This window comes from Danio aesculapii, chromosome 19, assembly GCF_903798145.1.
Source record: "Danio aesculapii chromosome 19, fDanAes4.1, whole genome shotgun sequence".
Classification (NCBI taxonomy): domain Eukaryota; kingdom Metazoa; phylum Chordata; class Actinopteri; order Cypriniformes; family Danionidae; genus Danio; species Danio aesculapii.
In genome coordinates this window covers 37,416,264-37,440,360 of record NC_079453.1, presented here as the reverse complement: position 1 = coordinate 37,440,360, position 24,097 = coordinate 37,416,264, and positions in this window count along the sequence as shown.

Sequence of the window (24,097 nt, the reverse complement as noted above, 5' to 3'; positions counted from 1 at the left end):
CTTGCGCCTCTGAAGGCAATCCTGACACGCAGTAAATCTGCGGTGTCGTTTGAAAGCATGAGACACAAAGCACAGATGTTCTTGTTTCTGGAGATCATTAATAATATAATAACACTAATACTGAAATGGTTAAGGCGTTTTAGAATGACCAAAACAACATTTCAGTGGCCTCATGTATCAACTCTGCGTACGCACAAAAACTTTGCGTAAGCCAGATTTCACGCTCACGTTTGGATTTACTAACAATGAAATTAACGTGAGAATGTGCGTTGGTCCACGCCAACTTCATGTCTGGCGTACGTGTATTTCTTGTGTGTGTTTGTTTTATTTCCATTGGCGACTCCTAGAGGAAATTATGTTAAATTGCACACTACAGAGTATTGCACCAACACGTGAAAAACATTGCTATTTATTTATAATTGATAAAATGGCTTAAAACGTATTCTTTTTTTTTTCTTCTTTTTTTTTACAAATTATGTGATATAGAACATATAAAAGCTTTTGCAAATATATACAACCCTTAGTCTATGGCAATTGTAATGTTGGCCTTATTAGAGGACATTCGAGGCTCCAACGTGGCAAGGTGCGCGATGGGTGGCTTCTTGTTGAGTGATTTATTTTAAGATATTATTAGACTATCACCCTCCATTTCTGTGTTTAAGTCTGTTTCAAAGACCTATCTATTTTCTATCGCTTTTAATACTCCTTGATAACTGTTTTATTGCTTTTATTTGTTAAAAGTTTCTTTTATATTCTGCTTCTCTGTCTTTAGCACTCCTATGTACAGCACTTTGGTCAACCTTGGTTGTTTTTAAATGTGCTTTATAAATAAATATTGTTGTTGTTATCATCCATTAAAGACATGGCTGTTAACCCCCCTCAACAACCCACAAACTGACCAAGAGCGCAGATACAATGATGCCCACTCTCGCACTCGGTCAGCGGGCGATTGGGCAGCTGAAATGCAGGTGGCGCTGCCTTGATAAGAGCGGAGGGGTGCTGCTATACCACCCTAACAAAGTGTTCCTCTAATACACCTGTGTCTCCCATAGACACGGATACTACTCCAGACAGTAAAGTGACACTCACAATTGAGGCAACTCTCTCCTCAAAGGGTGTTAGTTCAGCATCCCCTGTTCCCCCGCCTGTTCAGTCCACACTTTGACGGTGCGCCGCTGTTCTCCTCTTAACCTGCACATTTACATGGGACCATTTTTTTAAAATTCACTCACAGTGCAATGTTCAGACCCCACTGCTTTAACCGTGTCAGCTAAACTCTCCCACTCTATTTTTTTTCTTTTGTTAATAAATCCGGAGGACAAACTTGCAAATAACAGTTTTTCTCCAGTCTACCTCTGATAGGAGCACCTCCAGTTCACATTCTGTGAAGTTTCTCTTCTTGCTTGCTTACTTTTGCCATTGCTTTTTCGTTTGGTTTTGCCAAAGTAGAGTCATTACCATGTTTATTAGGGGGAGGAGGCAGGGAGGGGTTTTGCGCTCGTGCACATACGCTCAGTTTCATGTTAATTTGGATGTACAAAGAGAATATGCGTGAGATTCTGCGTACGTAGTGTTTCATACATCTAAATTTTTTACTGCGTACACACATTTACAGCTTTGTCCGTACGCAATGTTTTAGTATTGATACAACGCAAGTCTTCATACATGAGGCCCCAGATGTTTTACAATGTGCTCAGCCTGCTGGTTTGTTCATTCACACACATTTTCATCATCACATATAACTTATATATAACATATATAATTTCATTTCATCAAGATAACTTATAACGAAATCACATGACCTTTTAATGCGCATACTGGAATTTGTTCGGTAAAAGTGTTTCCATTGTAGTTTATTTTTTATTGAAAAAAGTTTATACAACTCAGTAATGCGCACAATGTTTTTATGTGCATTTTCAAAATGTATGTGCATCTTGACGTTTCCATCAACTGTTTTTTATGCACATATTCAAAATGTGAATAAAAATAGATGGATGGAAACATTGCTATTGATCACGCACAAAATTCAGATGGAGAGCAGGAAGTGATTCTTCTACATAGGAATCGCTATTAGAACATCAAAATGTTTCTGTTTTATGTTGTTTATAAATGTTTAAATTGGCCAAAATAAGAAATGCCAAACAGCTTTTATAGACTTGCAAAAGTTTTATCTCATAATGGGGAGAAAGTTCAATAAACTGGCTGAAAAATGAAAGAAAAGGCGGCAAGTAATAAACAGTTTTTTCAATACATCCACGAGTACAAACTTTTTTGAACGCGATTATTCGTTTAATAGCACCAATAAAAATTATATGGCTCGTTTCCACTGACTGGTACAGTACGGTACGGTTCGGGTTGGTACGGGTCACCTTTATCAGGCTTGCGTTTCCACTACCAAGGGTCCCCTTTTGGTGGGCGTGGTGTATGACAGAAAGTTTCAGTCGACGTCATTTTCGCTCGAGAAAATGTCTACAGTAAAGCTGTACGGGTCGTTTACATATCATATGAGAAGCACTTCTCACAAAATAGATGCTTTATACACAAATATTTCTGTATAAAAGTGTATTACTAACTTTTCTATGAACAGGATTTAATTTTAACTGCAGATCAATGAAGAAATAGCCTACTGTAACGTCTGTAATTATAATAAATAAATAAATAAATGCAACATATGAACACATACAGCCCCTTACAGTCTACGATGTTATCAACTACAGAAGAACTACACACAGCATACATTTAGTGCTTATTTTGGTTCAAAAACACAACACAGCAACACGACATATAGCCTACAGTCAGTGTAAACCTCTCATCTGTGTCTTGTAATCTTCAGCAGCACATGTAGCCTCTGTTAGAGAACAATTCTATCATTCTGAGTTCATAATAGTCCAAAAGGTGATAATAACAATAATAGTTAAACAAGGCAGTTTGTTCACGTTTGTTGAAAAAATAATGTGCTCCTTTTTTCCGGCTTCTCCTTTGTTTTTTCCACGCTTAACTCTCGCGTTTATCAGTGCCTGACAGGATCGGGTTGCAAAAGCATGTCAATAATCAAGCGAAGGTTATTATCATCAGCTCAACAAGTTTGTTATTTCAGATATAATGTTAAGACGCGCGCGAGCGCAAGCAAGAAAGCGAAACCGCTCGCGCCTCAGACTGGCTCGTAAAAAAACTACAGTGCACAGGGTAAATCTGCTCTTCTTGGCTTTGTGGCTGTTCATCATGAAGACGACAAAATTTGTTTGAGCCTGTGTCGACCATGGCTTGTTATTATATGTATATATAATTCCACTGTAATGTCTCGGCTCGTCGGCTGTGTATTTTAAACATGACGATTCTTTTGTTTTCATTTTGGCTTGTTGCGTAAGCGAATGACGCCTCCCTGTAAACCAAAAGCATTCAGCTGCGCATATAGCTCCGCCTTTTGGTACCCTTTCTCATGTTTGGTACCCTTTCGAAAGGGTGCTGAAAAAGGGGTACGGTATGGTTTGGTTTCGGATGCCTTTTGACAGTGGAAACGGCCATAAAAGCGTACCGAACCGTACGCTACCACCCAGTGGACACGGGCCAATATACAGCCTAGCTATGTGTGAATGCTAGAGTTTATGTGTGTTTCCGAGTACTGGGTTGCGGCTAGAAGGGCATCTGCTGCGTAAAACATATGCTGGATAAGGTGGCGGTTCATTCCATTGTGACGATGCCTGATGAATAAAAGGACTAAGCTGAAGGAAAATTAATTAATTCATTAAATTAATGATAATAAAATATAAAAATTAAGTTTAAATAAAATTATAAAAAGTAAAAAGTAGTTTCTTTTTCAGAACTGCATAAGTAAATGTACAAAATACAAATGCATAAAGTGCAAATCCACAGGGGTACTACTGAAGTGCAACATCCAAGTAAAACAACTCCAGTATTTTACACTCCTGCATACAGTACATTCCCCCAGGCAGGTCATTACACTAACCTGCTGGCATATGACTTTGACCTAGCTCCATTTTATACCTTCGCCTCCCACATGCAGCGGTAAGCATGTTCCTGCCCTCACAAGCTATACCCAATGAAGTGTTTTAACACCGGTAGGCAAGAATAAGTTAATTTGATTATAGCCAAATTCGTGTATGTCAGCAAAGAGTGAAACAGTTGTGGATGGCGGGATGGGGGAGATCTAGCAGACATAAAAAACAGATGAGGAAGAGGGGATAAAGAGAGATGGAGGGGCAGAGGGGTTGTGCATCAGTGGCGTGAGAAATTGCTGTCAGCTCATCGGAGTGCTACAGATGGCACAGGCTTACCTTCATCGGCACAGGCTGCCATTTGTCTGCAGTGGTGTGACGCCCCTCTCCACTTACCACGTCCTTCACTCATCGCTCTTCTTCTGATGCATCGCTCCTCTGCCCAAGCTGTTGCTTCTTCTGCAGGGTCAAAGGAAATGGAAACAATTAAAGCCAGCACAGCCTGCTGCTTATGTCAAGTGGCGGAAAGGTACATAGTGTGGAGAACTGTGCACAGCAAATAGCCTTTTATGCTATATTTACTTGAAACATTTATGAAAGATGCTGGTGAGGCACTGCTGATGGCACATGGAAAATGCTTTCCTCACCCAAAGTGTGCATATATGCATGTGTATACACATTATTGTGTGCAGACATTTTTGGTCAGCAATAACGCACTAAATTGATCAAAATGCCAGCAAAGATTTCTAGTTCAGAAAAATGTTCTTTTAAAAGGTATGTTTATAAAAAAGGGGAAACTGTTACGCTGTAAAAAACAACATAGGCTCATTCTGAAAAAGTAGCCCTATATACATTTCTGGAGATCACAAATTATGCAGCCAAAAGTACGTATGGCTGCATTTCATCTTTAAAATGAACACTATGGGCGGTATGATGCCATTTCTTTTCACACTTACCAGCTGACCGCTTGCCGCTTGATGAGTTTAGGGAAGGAGGAGGGTGGGTCAGTTGATCAGACTGTCGACAGTGGCCTCTGGTGGATTTACATGAGAACAGCAGGCACAAATGGCACTCGCAAGAGAGATTTGAGGTCTCAAAAAGCATACACATCAGCCTTTGGTGGAAAACAAAAACAGCAAAAAAAAACATCTCCTGGGATGTTTTTGGTGCTCTCCAGAAATGTATACAGTGGTATTTTTCCAGAATGAGCCTGGGTTGGTAAAAAAAAAAAAAAAAAACACACAATCGATTTGATTTGATCGAGTGATGCTCATATACAAACACAACTGTAAAACAGAAGACCTTTTTTCATTGCAGTGCTCTGTGTTCACTATACTGTAATTAAGTATGATTTAACCAATTAAAGCTGCATATGTAATATAGGGCTTCACAGCAGTGCCATATAAAAAAAAAAAAAAAAAACTCATATAGTGACAACAAATGGACATTATGGGCTCTGTTTTTACAATCCAGGTGCAAAGTCTAAATCACATGGTGCAAAAGCATTAAGGGCATGTCCGAATCCACTTTTGCTATTTTAAGGACAGAAAAATATGGTCTGTGTCCTGGCGCATGGTCTAACAGGGTTGTGCTTATTCTCTTAATGAGTTATGGGTGTGTTTTGAGAATAAACCAATCAGAGTCTCATGTCCCATTCCCTTTAAGAGTCAGTTGTGTCGTGCCATGGTGCATTTGCTATGTACATGGCGGATTTTGTAAGTTTAAAAAACTGAACGCTTCACTAGCGAGAAAACAGTGAAACAGACCATCTGCAGCGCGAGGATAATTAACAAACCTCCTCCAATCAGCCTGTTTACTTTCTCTTTCTCTCTTTTGAGGATAAGGAAATGGTGTTGTACACACCCCACTGAAGACATTCATCATCCTACATATTTAATTTCGTTTGTTAAGTGCAAAGATTTATTTCAAAACTATTTCTAAATTCAGTTCTAATTTCAAGCAAGCAAACAAATAAATAAACAATAATAATGAAGAGTGGTCAAAAAACCACATGTTATATCCAAACACACTTCCTATTCTTATGCCCCATATGATGATGAATATGTTTCCAAAACCCGACAGATAGACAAATCTAAACTTGTTTTTTTAAAAACAAGTATAAATATGCATATAATAAATACAAATGCTAATAATACTATTATACAAATGCAAATTTAGTGCATTTGGTAGTGTTATATTAACTATGTAGTAAATAATTTTTGTCTTTTTTGTCTAAAGATATTTGAGTATTGCTGTACATCCTGTGCGTATTAAGTGTTTGAACCTGCATAGACACATTACTAATGTACTAATGCGCTGGACTTTACACCTGCTTTTGGTCAAAAACAGTATATTTCAGTTTCTTAGAATAGCAATGCGCCAACAATGCTCCTTAACACACCTCCTTTTCAGACCTCCTTTTCAGACCAGCACACCCATGAGCCCACAAAGTGGCACAAATGGATTTGCTATTTAAACAACATGGCGCAAAACTTGAAAATTACAGTTGCGCTAGTCTGAAAATAGCAACAAAACGAACTATACACACCTTGTGCCTTATTGCGCAGGGTGTATTATAGGGCTTAGACATAAAAGACATAAAACATAAGATGCAGAAAAATGTTCAAGTGTCCAGACCCCCCCCCCCCCCCCCATCCCTTATTTAAAAAAAAATATTCCCCTACTTTTTTAGGAAAATTATTATACTTGGACAGCAAATTTTATCCCTTAAGTGGCTATTTAAGATACTTTGTTTTATATTTTGTTACAGACATACAGTGTCATCCTGCAACTGAATGGGAAAATATGTTGCTTTTACTCTGATAAAAAAAAACTCTGTTTAATATGCATTAAAAAATCAGGAAAAAGTGTTTTATGTCAATTTGGACCACGAGTCCACATATATGGACATCATTTTTCTCTAAAAGTACATCGTATCAAAAGATGATACTTAGGTTTTTATTGTACTTTGTTTCTAATAAGCCCAAATAGCAAAGAGAAATGAAAAATGCATGAAAAAAACACCTTGGGCCTTAAGAGGTTAAAACGATAAGTGTTTAAAACGAGTCCACAAATACCTAACAGAGGTAGACATCTGTCAATATTGACTAAGGATATAACTGGAAGAAACTGCTAATGTACAGAGAGGTTTGATTATATAGGAATTCTTAATATTCTACATGTATAGTTTCATGTTGTTAAATAAAACAAAGACTGTATTGCTATGCACTGACTTCATGCAGTTTACAATTACACCTCTTCTGAGGAAGGTACAGTGGCACAGTGCTTCAATTATAATCCCGATTAGATGACTTTTTTTCCCAGCCACAGAGCCACGGGAAATCCTAGCTGATCTATCCAGTGGCATTAAAAGACAATAAGTGAAATATTACACAGCTCCATTGTGAGTTCTGAGATGTAGAGGTAGGCTAACTCCAGGAACAGATGTGTAGGCTGTAATAAAGCTGCTGGTGATTGTGTTTGTGAGTTTTATCGGCCCCCCATCTGCTGGAGATTTACAAGAAATATCTCTTTTTCACAACACGCTCCGGGCTTGACATTCCCAGGACCCCTCGAGCATTTGCTCCTCTTATTTCACTCACCTGCAGGCCAAATATGAACTGTAATTTCTGAAACCATATGTGATGAGATACTCACTAAAGACCCACTAGTGCATTCTATGGGATGCTGGCTTGTGGCGAAGTCACATTGTCTTATCATAAATAGCAATGGGCATCATTAGTTGAACTGGTCATCAAAAGCAGAGGCTATAAAAAATCTTTTGGCCAATCTACCAATTAAAAAAAAAGTTTTTTAGGGGAAAAAAGTAAGGACAGAATTTTCAGCCACTGAAATTTACAACCTAGGCTCATTCTGAAAATGTACGTCTATATACATTTCTGGAGTGCACCAAATACGTCCCAGGAGCTATTTATTTTACAGTTTTTGTTTTCGTGAATCCACCAGAGGCCGCTGTGTATGCTTTTTGAGATCTTAAATTTCTCTCCTGTTGTTCTTGCATAAATCCACCAGAGGCCGCTGTCGACTGACCGTTTGACTGACTGACTGATCGACTGACCCAACCTCCTCCTTCCCTAAACCCAACCAATAGTGTTTTCAATCCGATTGACCCGATCACCCACTTCCCTAAAGCCAAGCGACAGTTTCAAAAAGCTACCCAGAAAAAAGAAAAGCCCTCACCTGATTTTTACCACTTTTTAAGATTTTACCACATTCTCACCATGTTACTTATTTGTTTATTTTATTTTTAGATTGTTTTTGTCTCACCCACTTTCTGGAACCATTCTTCACTGGACTCAAACCCTGTCATCGTGCCTCGAACTGCTGTCTGCAGTTCGCTAACATACAAGTTCACTAACATACATGGCAAGCTAACTGGACAAACTGATCACAGCGGGAAAGCCATCCATACGGAGGTAAGCAGTCAGCTCTAAACAAGAAAAGTTATGGTGTCATGCCACCCCGTAACGTGTTAAAAATTAAATGCAGCCCTACGTACTTCTGGTTACATAATTTGTGATTTCTAGAACTGTATATACTGTAGGGAAACGTTTTCAGAATGAGCCTACGTTGTAAAATTATGTGGCATTTTTGTTTTTTTGGACCAAAAGAGAAAATTGTTAATCCTAGACCTGAAAATGCGTTTTTATCTGAAAATAAAAAAGTTGAATTGTGAAGCACTTATTTTGGGGCTTCTTTATTTATTAAAAATTTGTTTAGTTTATTTAAAAAAATAAAAAATTAATTAATTAATTTATTTATTAATTTAAGTTGAGTTGAAATTTAAAAATTCTTACAAATTTATATTATTTAATAAAATAATAAATAATTATTACAAAGCATTTTCTGATTCCATTATAAGCGCTTACTGAATTTTTGGTTTTGGCCAGGATTTTAATTTTGGTGCATCCCTTACAAAAGGTTGACTTCAGCATATTGTTATTATAAAAACTAAAGACTAACATATACTTAGATGTGAGCTGAATGCAATGTTTCTGAAAACTTAGATTACCACACAAACATTTTTTCAGTGAATTAACTTGTTAATTTATTGTTCGCCAAAATGAACATTGTACCTTTTGATTTCAGACTGACTTTAAGATATACTAAGCCAATGCTGTTTTCAATGCTAAAAACATAGCCCTATATACATTTCTGGAGATCATGGATTATGTAGCCAGAAATATTCATGGCTGCATTTTGTCCTTAAATGAACGTTGCAGGGCAATATGACACCGTTCCTTTTTGCGCTTACCTCCATATAGACGGCTTTCCCGCTGTTATTAGTTCACCATGCTCACCATGTACGACACCATGTATGACAGCGGACTTGAGATGAGAGAGGAGTTGACCACGACAACGGGGTTCGAGTCTGGTGAAGAACGGTTCCAGAAAGTGCATAAGACAAAAACAGAAGCCAAAAAAATAAATAAACAAGTAAATAACAGGGTGAAAATGTGGTAAAATCTGAAAACATGGTAAAAGTCAGGCGAGGGCTTTTCTTTTTCTGGATTGCTTTTTAAAACTGTTGGTTGGGTTTAGGGAAGTGGGTGGGCAGGTCAATCTGTGCTTTTGAAAACACTATTGGTTGGGTTTGGGAAAGGAGGAGGTGGGTCAGTCGATCAGTCAGTCAACCAGTCAGTCAGTCGTCAGCGGCCTCTGGTGGATTTACAGGAGAACAGCAGGCACGAATGGCACTTGCGAGAGAAATTTAAGATCTCAAAAAGCGTACACAGTGGCCTCTGGTGGATTCGTGAAAACATAAAACATGATAAATACAGTATCATGTACTTAAAAAAATTGATTACAACACAAGTTGTAAATTAGCTTATCATAAATAGATTAACTTTAAATAAAATATAATAAAAATTTCAATAAAATATTGTAGTATATTGGAGAGTGCATCAAAATAAGTGAACTCCTTTGAGATCAATTTAGTGGCTCTTAATGTTGTATTACAGACTTTAAAAATAAACGTATAAGATCTGACAGATCTGACGTTTATTTCAATGCAGTAAGATTTGTTCTCACTGTTGTATTCATTTCCATGACTTCAAAATGTGCATATAACAAAAGAAAAGCTGCATGCACGATGTGCAATTTTAAAGAGACATTGTGACTCATATAAAGAAACATAATATTTTCTGGGTTCATTGTGTCATGTCAGTCAATGTGCTTTTAAAGCCCGCAATAAATTCAGCGCACTTAAAAGAAATCGGGCCTGCCTGAACCCCCAGTCACCGACGAGCGGATGTATCCTTAAAAATCCAATTGCGTCTTTTATAAATCACCCTAATTGCGCTTTTGCATAATGTATGGCCTAAGGAAAAGCAGATGGACTAACTCAGCAGCAATTTCCGTATTGTACTTTAAGTCTCGGGGATCAGGTTGACACCATTAGCACATTCCTGTCATGCAAAAAAGAGGAGGCAGGGTTATTTAATTCCACTTTTGACCCTTTTGTCTGATGGCGTTGAGAGAGAGCTTCATTTTTCTCCTGTCACATTATCTCAAGCTTGATTTATTGACATTGGTGCGCTTCTCTCCAAACAGGACTCTCAACCTTAAGGTGAAAGGAACAGTCACTTTGCTTAGGGAACGTTCAAGTGAGTCAAAAAGGCTGATTTAGAAGTAGGCCAGAACTCTTAAATTTGAAGATCGCCAGAGGCAGAAAATCCCACTGTACTCTTGCTGTCCCCTCCAGGCTTCTTTTCTAAGTCTGTGATGGGATGTTGTGCAAGAGCAGTTGATTTCTGAGATGAGACAGAATGGAAAAAGAAGCACTTCCCCTCAGAGAGAGGAAGAGAGATGGTTGCGCCAATGATGGAAAGGGGTTCTCACAGAGTCCAGGTCACCGCTTGAACTCTAAAAGCACCCGGTAGATCACAAACTGTCAGACAGGTTGGGACAATTTAGGAAAGAGAACCGAGGAAACAGAGTTCCCGCCTTCAAGAGTGGGAATCGTGGGATAGATCGAGCAAGAACGAGAGGGTCATTTCTAGAGGCCCCTTCACCTTCGGTCCTCGTCCATCTCTCTGTACTCTTCGGAAATATTGCTTGACTCTGGGCTTGACGGACGGTGGATCTGGGAGCCGTATTGATCAGAACAATGCCACGGCAGACGAGATGGAGGACGGTATCAGACATGCAATCTCACAACCCAGTGTGGTGCGGGGAGAGAGAGAGCCAGGGTCATCCATCTCCTCACATTACATTCAGCTGCAAGGACATTAAGCTGAGGGATAAAAGCTGTCTGGGGTGCTTAGAGAAACGTCTGGTTATCAAACCATGAGGCCGAGTTCAATACAGATTTACACCGCCACACGGGTGCTGCTCTGCAAGTAAATCCTTAGCATGAAGGTGGAAAACAACGGCTTGTCTGGCTCACGAGGAATCCGAGAGGAACCATATTATTGCAGCTGGTCTCAAAGGAAATTGCACTGGACAGCGTCAATGCCTCTGGCCCCAAACAAAGGCTTATTTACCTACCGATAAGCTTCACTGCTGGGGGATATGACTGTGTGCTGTTCGTCTCTGCAGAAAAACGTTTTTCTGAATCATTTCACACCGCACAGCATTGTAAGTTTGCCTGCTGATCAATGCTGGTTGAGAAGAACTCATCTTGAGACCAAGCTTATTTGCGCCTCCAAAAATCAACGATTTTTGGAAGGATTTCTGTCTGCTTGTTGAACCACACAAAACACAAAGTGTACTCTGAGGTTATACGGTTATAAGTTGTGCACGTTTTTCAAAACAGTTCAGACATACATTTGTTTTTAACTTGATGAGAATCAAATCCATGATCTTGGCTTTATTACTGGAATGATGTACTATATGGTCCACAAGAATCATAACTGAATTCATTTTTCATTTGAGACTATTTAAAGGTCACATTGCTGTACTAATAGCTATATTAAAAAGATTTGCAAAAACAATGACCCTGTCCCAAATGACACACTTCAGCCAAATCCCAATTCTATTTTTGTACCCCTAACCTTTCCTCTTGGCCCTTGAAGGGGGGGAACGGCTTCAAAATTTACCCCTAAAAACGGGACAGCACCACAACACCAGCACACGTTATCACGTCATTGTTATCTCTTGCTTCATATGAGATCGATGATCGCGGCTGCTGTAGATATTCCAGTTGTGTTATTTTGTGTTATTTTATTTATTTTCAGGAAATCACTGAAGGCATTTATTATGTTATCATAATCTAATGTGGCAATAAGATCGTAATACTGTGCATTTACACCATGCTCATATTCATCTATGTAAACACATGAAAACGACATTAGTATTATACAAGACACTGTAAAAAGCTAATTTCCAGCCACTAGACTTTTCTGACAGGGTATTTGAGGGTCATCGAGTGTCAGATGTGAACGTATGTTAAGGGACCACTATACAGGAGTTATCAGCTTTTTTTACCATTTTTTTAAAGCATGACGGTAAAACAGGAACACCATTATGAATATATAAAAACATATGCTATGTTTCCATCCAAAAATATGAATAAACTACTGTATATGTGCAAAACTGGATTATCGCATAACAGACATGCGAATAAAGCAGCGTTTCCATCCAAAGAGTCAAAGCGAACAAAATCGTCACTTCCTGATTATCTGGCCCCAAATATCAACAGTGAAAGTTTTCTTATCGAATATAAAGTTTATCCTACTCAGTTATGCACATATGTTATTTATACGCATTTTCAAAATGTATGCTCGTATTGGTGTTTCCATCAACCGGTTTTTAATGCGTATATTCAAAATGTGCATAAAAATAGGTGGATGGAAATGTAGCTGATGACAAAAAAATACTAATTTGTGCAACTCCTGACTTCCATGTGCAGCCATGCTGCTGTTGAACATGGTGTATTCTGGGAAATTGTTGTACCTCTTGTGAGTGTGGTCCTGGAAAATCTCCATTTTGAAGGGCTATCTAGCCCTTCCCCTTAGCCCTACACTTCCAAGCTAAAGAGAACTGGTACACCTCTACCCCTTCACGTGAATGCTCAAACCAAGCGGTAGGGGTAAGAGGAAGGGCTAAATGGAAGAATTAGGCCTTCATTTGCATTCACAAGTTCACAATGGACACCATGTGCATATGCCTGGTAAGTCCACAGGTGTCTCATTCATCATTTTAGCTTTCAGAAAGATAGTCACAGACATTCCCTTTTTGCCCACAATGCACCTTCAATCTGCCAAAACCCACTGAGGCCAGCCCTAATCAAACACACCAGAACAAGTTAATCAACTTCTAAGGATAACTAGCATGTACAGATTCCATCAAGACAGGATTAAATCTCTGTAGCACTGTGGCTCGCTAGGACCAAATTTGCCCACTTCTAGGTCAGACAAACAGGCAGCCCCAACACATTAACCCACTGGTTGAGTCATTAGGCCCAGCCCAGTTAAGACATTTAAATAAACAGATTGTAGTCTGAAGGATGCTTTAACAGCAGCCTTCATAAGTGAATAAAGAATAAAATTGAGCTAAACAAAGCTATACTTTGTGTTCTGTAAACCACCCACGGCCCTTTTTTACAGACTCCAATTCACAAAGAAAAAGAAATGAATCAATCAGCATTAAGTGTGTCTGATTTCATAATATAATGAAAGACCCCCCCCAAAAAAACATGTAAATGAAGTCAGTTTTGTTTTGTTATGAATTAATTATATAATGCCAAATGGGTCTGAAATTTTATCTAATGGAAAGCTCAACAGAACCTGACTTTCTGTTGATAGATGGTTAACACAAAGTTCTGTAATATAAATAATTTACATACAAAGCATTCTAGAAAATAAAAGTTTTTGTGTAAGGAGGAGGAAACATTGGTGCAGTGATAGAGATAAAAGCCCAAAGTATACTTTTACCTCAACGCACACAAAAAAGCTGTCTCTTAAATAATCATCTGAACAGCACTGGATTATAAAAGATGAAGAACTATATATTGTTTGCATGATTGGAATAATGGGGAGCAGAGGAAAACAGATTACAGATAACAGATTTATCTGTGAGCATTTATTGCAAAGACGATATTTCAGTGATGAATTCAATAGCATAGCGCATTATTTGTTTCTTGCAAAACATGGATCTTAGCATGGACCTCAGTTGCTGACAACAGTTGGGTGCGCAATGAACCATGTGGTAGAAAATGGAGCATGAAAAAATACAGGAGCTTGAATTGTGAAAATAGGTACTCCAGGTAAATGGTGAACTTGTAACGACATTGTGTGTACATTGTATGCATGGACAGAGACAAAGACAATAAAATTAAGGCCTATTGAACAAATACAGTGGCATATGTTTAAAAATTAAAGTATACTTTGGAAACAGTCTTGAGATTGAGAAGCCCATTCATTCATTCATTCATTCATTCATTCATTTTCCTTTAGCCTAGTCACTTATTTAATAGGGATGAACCACCAACAATTCCGGCATATGTTTTACGCAGTAGATACCCTTCCAGCCGTAACCCTGTACTTGGAAACTCTTGCATTCACACAGACACACACACTCATACACTATGGGCAATTTTGTTCATTCAGTTCACCTATACTGCTTGTCTTTGGACTTGTGGGGTAAACCTGAGTGAATCCACACAAACACAGGACACAGAACATGCAAACTCCACACAGAAATGACAACTGGCCCCGCCGGGAGTTGAACCAGTTACCTTCTTGCTGTTATGCATTATACATTTATTATACATCTAGATTCTAAATACATTTTAGATTCTACAAGTATGTATGTAAATACCCAGTTTGAGGATTAGTTATCAGATTGGTTTTGATATATTTGCTTCAGAAGGAGTTTAGGTAAAATGTAGTTTCTTTCAAAACTAAATCTTGGAGATTTACTAGCTTGTCCATAGACTAGAGCTGCCAATAGTGAATTTTCCTCCACTTTTTTGATTTGCAATCATGCCAACTAGGGGAGATTGATGGTTGTAACAGTTATTGCAATTCCATCCAAAGTACTCATTGTAATTAAATGTGGATCTTCTGAATACATCTTGCCCAAATGCACTTAGATGAGCCTGCACTTAGATCTGCCGTTTAAGCGGGAACACCTTAGGGCTCTGTGAAATCCCTAATATTCATATAATTTTCTGTTTTATTTTTTTTTTTCTGTACTGCCATGTTGGAGGACTAGCAGTACACATATAGTAGCACAGTTAATCATCAACAGATGCTAGATCCAGGTTTAAGGACAACTATAAAGTATGTCCTAAAATAAATATAGAGGGAGCAGCTGGCTCTTTTCTTCTAAGGGGCTAAAATGATGGAACAGTCCTTCAGACTGATAATGGGATGGACAGAGAGGTGTAATCAAAGCTCCTAGGTGCTAAACATTTCACTTGCCTGAGGCTTTTTCTGAGTTTCAACGATATGCAGTCACAGCGACCTTGTATTAACACTTGTACTTGCTTATCACTACTTATATTTACCTGTGAGGACAATGAAAAAAATCTGTTGTAAGCTATATACATGTGTGTGTATTCCTGATTTTGGGTGGACAAAATGTCCTCACAAGAAAATGAATACTATTAAATGTTTACCTTGTGGGGACATCTTTTGGTCCCCTGAGGAAAGCAGCTCATAAACCAATCAGAATAAAGTATTTTGACAACATAAAAATGCAGATTGTTTCCTGTGAGGGCTGAGTTACACTGCAGAAAATGCTTTCTTACTTTGATTTTGTGTCGTTACTTGTCCAAATATCTAAAAAATATTATATCAAGAAGCGTTTTCTAGGCAAGCAAAACATAGTGTCTTATTTTAAGAAATAATATGCCAATATTAAGCGAGTTTTTTCTTAAAACAAGCAAAATAATCTGCCAGTGGGGTCAGCAAAATAATCAATTTTTTTCTTTTAACATAAGATTATTTTTCTTACCTCATTGTCAGATTATTTAGCTTGTTTTAAGGAAAAACTCACTTAATTTTGGTGTATTATTTCTTAAAACAAGACAATATGTTTTGCTTGTCTAGAAAATTCTGCTTGATTTTAGATATTTGGTCTAAAAATAAGGCAAAAAAATCTAAGGAAGAAAGGCATTTCTTGCAATGTAAAAAGTAGGGGGATATAAAATATAGTATATACATAAAGTTATTATGTGTCCCCCAAAAATAGCTGTACAAGTGTGTGTGTGTGTATCTTGTTTTTCTTATGTTGTGGGTATCAAAGCCACCTCAAGTCAGGTAATACCAGTATATTTTGACCTTGTGGGGACATTTGTTTGGCTCAAAAACCACACAGAATTCATTCATTCATTTCCCTTCGGCTTAGTCCCTGATTATCAGGAATGAACCGCCAACTATTCCAGCCTATTTTTCATGCAGCAGATGCCATTTTAGCTGCAACCCAGTACTGGGAAGCACCCATACACTCTCACATTCACACAAACTCATACACTACGGCCAATTTAGTTTATTTAATTCCCCTATAGTGCATGTCTTTGCACTGTGGGGGAAACCGGAGAGCCTGGAGGAAACCGACACGGATATGGGGAGACCATGCAAACTCCAGACAGAAAACCCAGAACTTAAACCAGCAATCATCTTGCTGTGAGGCGACAGTGCTAACCACTGAGCTTCCCACATGGAATTAAGTATTTTAAAAAAATGTTGAATGTTTCCTATAACATTTAGGGGTAGATGTGGGGTAAGGGAGTGGAATATATATTTTATACTGTAGATACATCATTATTATGGGGAAGTCCCCATAAATATAGCTGTCCAAGTATGTGTGTATGTCACTGGCACCATCTTTTTTTAAACATGTTCTTACTGAAGTTCATAAACACCAAGATAAAAATAACCCTAAAGAAACAAACATTTGTGAATGATAGAATAAATTAAACAGATACATGATGATGAAGTAAATTATAAATTTTTTTCTGTTTAATTTAATGAAAATATGCTTTTCTCTGGGTGACATGGTGGCTCAGTGGTTATCACTGTTGCCTCACAACAAGAAGGCCGCTGGTTCGAATCCCGGCTTGGCCAATCGGCATTTCTGTGTGGAGTTTCCATTTTCTCCCTGTGATGGCGTGGGTTTCCTCAGGGTGCTCCGGTGTCCCCCACTGTCCAAAGACATGCGCTATAGGTGAATTAAATAAACTAAATTGGCCATAGTGTATAAGGATGTTTCCCAGAGATGGGTTGCAGCTGGAAGGGCATCTGCTTCGTAAAACATATGCTGGATAAGTTGGCGGTTCATTCTGCTGTGGTGACCCCTGATGAGCCAAAGGAAAATGAATGAATGAATGAATGAATGAATGAATGAATGAATGCTTTTCTCGCTTGGGGATTTTGTCTTGTTTGTAGTCCAAATATCTAAACATTTCTAAATTTTCTAGACAAGCAAAAATTATTACCTTTTTTTTCAGAAATAATAAGTGTTTAAAAAGTGTTTTTCCTTAAAACAACACCATTTATAGATTATTTACATTGCTTTAAAGAAAAACTCAACTTTTATTTTTGAAATAATGTTAAATTAATACAAAATGATTTGTGTTTTTGCTTGTTAACAAAATGCTGCTTAATTTAACAACTTTTAGATATCCAGACTAGAAAAAAAGACAAAAACTCCAAACAAAAAAAGCAAAAGTACATATTTTAATGCACACTACACATTAAAATACTCATCATTCATATATATTATGAAGAATACTTTATTTACTTTAGGTTTTTAAAGTCCATCTTATGCACAAAAATTAGGCCTAAATTAGTTGCTCTCACATAAACCATTTCCTAACCTTTCACCTGCCCCTGGAAAACTACTGAATCTCATTCGGCACAGTATGCTGAGACCATTTGTACTGTGTAAATACAAACTCTCCTCAGCACCAGCCTGAGAAGAATTATTGATGGCTGCCAGTGATGTTGATGGTTTTCCTATCACACATCTAGTCTCAAACGAAGCCAAAAGTGGAACAGAGCCGCCTCCTCGCTGTTTGCCCATTTCACGGTAAATTGTGCTAGCGTATGCATGGTGTTTCAGAGAGCTGTAGCCCACAGAAGCATGCATGCACATCGCACTGCGACTCCAGGGACCAAGCGAGCAGAAAAGCAAAAAATATTGTGTAAATACATGCTTTTGCAAACAGGACCGGTGATATGAAAAGGGACATTCATTTTCTGGCAAATACATTTGTGGCTATCTCTAGAATACATATGAGTCACAAATAGCTTAGCTGTAGCATGTAGGATAGCATGTGATAACGTAGTATGTAGTAAATTCAAGGTGGCTTCTTATTATTTTGTCTAATTTGTAATAAACTGTATCAAGTGTCCCTAGAATATATTAGGCCATAAGGTGAACCTAGAAGAAGTGGCTAGAAAACAGAGGCGTAGATTTAGGGTGGACGGAGGTGACTTGTCCCCACCAATATCCACCGACCATAGAAATGTCCCCTCCAAAAATTTAATCCACTTAAAAAATATATATAATTCACACTGTCAACATTAACCTAGCTACACAGGTTGAAATGATCCTCCCGCCCCCAAAACGCATATGGACATTTTGATTGGATGTGCCTTTCCCTGCTATCATGTGAGAGGCTGTGGCTGCCTTCGCATACAATCAGCGCCAAAATCAGTGGATTGTTTATTTTTTCCTGTGCAGGAATAAGGTGTGTTGGGTGACACACAAGTGAGGATGGCAACATAAGGTGCTTTTTTCAACGAAAGTGTCACATAAACGCACGTTCGCTACTGAATGAGTCCATCATGATAATGGCGTTAATGTTTGTGTTTTCCTCGGCTTTAACGCACAGTCTATCGTTATAGCAGACTGATATAGTCTGAATAATATGCCCTGAAAACTAACTAATAAACAGCTAAATTACAGTATATGATCCCCGTCAGTTCTCCTAATCTCTCAGAGTAGCATGTCCAATTTGAGTTGAAACAGTTTGTCAGAAAAAAATACAGCCTGTGTATAGGCATAATACTGATATATGAGACACGTTTCATTTGCATTATGGCTAAAATAAACGGAAGTCTTTATTAAACTCTCTCTTTATCACTTAAACATTCTTTTAATTCACCAATAATCCATGAAATTAGGTTGAACAGTTCAAATAGCACAACAGATTTTGCTGCTCTAATATTTAAATCATTAGATGTGTGTGGCCATGGGCATGTCATACAAGGAGAGTTATCTAGAGTTCTCTTTAGTATCAATGCTGCACTATGGAGTGTCCTTGTGTTCTCTGGAGTACCAGCTATTCTACTTGCTGTTTCACCATCACCATCATATCTGGAAAGATTAATCTCAAAATTATTTTACAGGAAAAAATTATATGACAAATTATGACTTATTTATATGACTTTATATGTTTTAATATAATATATATTTAATATATTTTAAAGAATCCAACGTACATTTCATTACACTGACATAAAGTGAAAGTTCACCCAAAAAATAAATTTACGCCTTTATTTACCCATCCTTTATGTATTTTAAACCTTTTTAAATGTCTTTCTTCTGCTGAATACAAAAGAAAATATTTTGAAGAATGCTGGTTGATGGCACCCATTGACTTCCATAGTAGGAAAAAATATAGAATGGAAGTAAAAGGGTGCCATCAACCAGCATTCTTCAAAATATCATTTCATTTTAATTTTCCTTTGGCTTGGTTCCTTATCTGGGGTCGCCAGATCAAAATGAACCGCCAACTATTCCTGCATACACTTTACACAGCGGATGCCCTTCCAGGCACAACCCAGTACTGGGAAACACCCATACACACTCATTCACACACACACACTCATTCACACACACACACACGCATTCATACACCTGGGTCATCATAAAAACATTGGTCTCAGGACAACTAGCACTTGGCAAAATCAGGACATGCTACCCCAATGTCATGGGGCGTTGAATTTTCTTTGGAAATGATAATCGGATTGACGTCAGAACCCAACGTCAATGTCCAACGTCGCACAGTAATTGGATGTTGGTTACTTTCCAACGCAACCTAAAAACAACAGCTTGACATTGTGTGGACGTTACCACTATGATGTCTATCAGATGTTGGATTTTGGTTGTCATATCTGATGAATAAATGTCAGTATTTGATGTCAATATGATGTTGGTTGAAGATGTTGGCTCGATGCTGGATTTTGTTCACTTTCCAAAAAAACCTAAAATCAACCAAATATCAACAACATTTCACGTTGTTATCTGACGTCAATAATAATGTTATTAATAATAAATAATGTTGTCCTTAGACACTGGCGACCTAAATCTAACCGAATATTATCGTCTTATGACATTGTGTGTCTGCTGGGTTTGGACTGTGGGGGAAACTGGAGCACCCGGAGGACACAGGGAACACAGGGAGAACAGGCACACTCCACACAGAAATGTTAGCTGGCCCAGCCGGGACTCAAACCAGCGACCTTCTTGCTGTGAGGCGACAGTGCTAATGTAACCCGCCGCATCTGCATCCTACCCTACTGCATCCTACCCACTCTGAGCTGGGATCAAACTGGCGATTCTGTGCATGGGTGTTGGTTGCTCTAACAAGGAGGCTAAAGATCATGGCCTCTAGTGTCTGTTGCTAACGCACCTTTAGAGGTCAGAGGAGTGAGGTTTACCTGCATAGTACTTCGCTAGCTGGCCCCTATTAGTAAATCTCACTCCCATCCCGGACGAGCCCCCATGTGTAAAGAGCCTGAGACTGATTCCTGTTAGACTCCAGGGACCGCTAAGTCTTCGCTGACGTCCTGCGTTCTCTTAGATTGCAGCTCTTCACAAGATGTTCTCCCGAGGTTTTTTTTTCCTTCACTTTCACCCATTGGTGAAGTTTTTTTCCTCGCCGGCTTCGCCTCTGGCTTGCATAGTTTGGGATATGAAGAGCTGCGCATCGATGGATTACTCTTCAGTGTTTGGACTCTCAGCAGTGAATATTAAAACACATTGAACTGAACTGAACTAATCTAAACTGAACTGAACTTAAAACTCTGAAAACTGAACTGCACTGTTTCAATTCGCTATAATCTTCTATGTGAAGCTAAAGATTAATTGAATTGAATTAATAATAACCCAATGGTCCTACTGCACCCAACCCAATCTGAGCTGGGATTGAACCGGCAATTCTGTGCGTAGAAGTCAGTTGCTCTAATAAGGAGGCTAAAGAACATGGTCTCTAGCGTTTGTCGCTAGAGCACCTTTTGAGGACAAAGGAGTGAGGTGTACCTGCTAGCTGGCCTCCATTACACTAACCACTGAGCCACCATGATGCTTCTTCAAAATATCTTCTTTTGTATTAGACAGAAGGAAGAAACTAAAAATTTATCTTACATAAAAACGAGTAAATGATGGCAGAAATGACTTTACATCAGTGTAATTTAATGTACGTTGAAATAACTTGTAAAGTTAATTTAATTCAAATTAAAAATATAAGACAGCAATATATTTTTAACAGTCTACGGATCATTTATTATACCATGCTGTAAATGTCTTGTGCTTGTAACTTTGAAGATCTCTTTCATTCTTAAAGGGAAATGGAAGTTAAAAACATCCTCTTAGAAAGACGCTCTGTCATTGTTCCTTTAGTCACAGTGGATAACAGGATTTTTTTTTTTTTTTTTTTGTAAACTGTGCGGAATGCCATACATCATGAAATGCTTGTGGGAATGTGGGAATATTTGTGTACATACACATTCACGGAGCTTTCACCCGCAGCATTAGACAAATATGTCAGCAAACTAGCTGTGGGAGGGATGGCGATTGAAAGTTATTAAAATTTCACTACAGTGTAACCAAAGACATGAATCATTACCACTCAGGAGATAAATCTTTTCTAAATCTATACCATTATTGCAGGATTAGTGCCAATTAGAGGCATTATGAACCGTTAGAGCTCATCAGAATGATTCTGTTTCTCTTTGTGTTTAATTCCTTTATTTAGGCTCACAGTGTCAAGTCTTTAAAATCGACGCAAACAGCAAATTTTTTACAATTTTTCTCAGTTAACATCCTCAATGAAGCTCCCAGCAGGACAACTTAAGCCTATTGCTGTAGAATATAGCCGTGGTTGGGTCATTTGACAAGATCTCATCTGTTGTTCTAACCATTTAATTGTTCTGACACCTGCATAGGAAGGAATAATTACAAACGGGACACCTTTAATCTTTAATATCACAGTTGATTCTCCTAGACAGCAGTGTGATTGAAGCGAGAATGAAAGGAAACCAACACCCTACTGTTTACAATTGTATGCAATTGATCTTATTATAAGCTATTAATTAATGTCTCAATAACATCTCCCTCTGTTATCAGATTTGCCAAAGGTCTGCAATTAATGTTAGTAATTTCAAATGATACTCTATTTGTCATCAACTTTCTTCAAAACCAGACTTGGCCATGTTGCATAACATATTGTACTTTATAGTGTTGTCAAAAATATCTATATTTCAATACATAGCGATACTGGAATATTTATAATGGTTTGATCTTGCTTTTTGTTAGTATTGATACTGGCTTTGTTCTAAAGGATTGATAGGGCATTTGGCAACCTTAACCTTGACATTTAGGCAGTTTAAATGTATGACAAAACAAAATTTAAGGCTGACCCTAAAGAAATCCATGATGGAATGTAATAAACAGAAAAATATAATCCCTAAATTAATTAAGTGGTAACCTGGGACTAAATCAGATTTTAAATGCAATAACAGAGTTTATACCATGTCAAGGTGTGATTCAGAAGAATTTTAACTGCAATTCCAGTGACCTTAAATTTCAGTGATTTTAAAGATCAAGTGTATTTGTGAAAAGCTGTGTAAATTAAGCACATATTCTGCAAATTTTGATCATGTAGCAATGAAAATCAGTGTTTTTGAAACATTTCTACTTTTGTAGCATCATCTATTGACCTATATCCACAATATTTTGCATTCTTTTTAAGAATCACATCTCAGATGTGCATACCTAATTTCATGAAGTTTTGAGTTTACAGGCATGCAGGTCTATGAAGACACACCCCTTTTGGTAAATGAGCCATTTATAGCAACCTAAAGTTGAAAGTTCAACTTTTTCAATAATTATTAATCTACGAAGTCTAGAGATTCATACAGCTCTGGTTTTGTGGTGATTGAGCAAAAACCAGGGACTAGTTCGCCAAAAGTAGGTTTTTCACATATTGATGAATATTTAATGAAGGGTTTAACTGACAGCAGTGATTTTTTTTTTTTTGTTTTGTTTTTTTTTTTTTGTCAAAGTGTTTAGTATGAGCAGCCCTATCATATGATACGTATTTTGTGTGGCAAAATCTTGTGTAATACACAATCAATTACATCCTCAAAAAACTCAAAATTGCCCCCTAGTGGTCGATTTCTTTAAATTTTTTTACAGACCTCTAGCACCATGAGTCGAACATGCTATCGAGTTTGTTCCGATCGCTTATCGTAAACCTTGTTTAATGGCTGCTCAATCTCAATTAGCTAATGGTGGCCATGTTTTTTGAGATATGCCAATGTCCTTATAGTATGTCATGACAAGACAAAGACAAAGACTGCATGCCAAAATACAATCTGATTGGACAAACAGTTGTAAGGTTAGGCTGAGCCAAGGTTTGCAATATGTAAAGTTTTTGAGTCTGCAGCAAACGGTGTACAAATGCAGACCAAAATACTAAAATTTGTTTGTTTTTAGCACTGTAGTGCTACGTATTGGCCGATTTGGATGAGTCTTTGGATCTGAGTAGTAGTGAGTACTACTACCATCTGACCAAGTTTGAAGCCCCTAGGCCTTACGGTTTGGCCTGGGCAATAGCAATTATGGCAGAAGTAAAGTATTAATAATAATAATAAAAATTGTAACAAAAACAATGTGGTTTCAGCGCTTCACACTCAACCCCTAATAATAATATTAATAATAATAATGATAATAATAATATTAAAATAATTTTAAATCAGATTATAATTCGGTTTAATAAAAAGAACTAAGCCGGAAAAGAAAATGAATGAATGAATGAATATAAGATTGGTGTAACCACAAGGGAGTTTGATGAAAATGAAGTGAGGATCCACTGCAGCTTTATTTAGAGTAGTCAGACAGGCAATGGTCAAGACAGGAGCAAACAGGAACATACAGGGAAA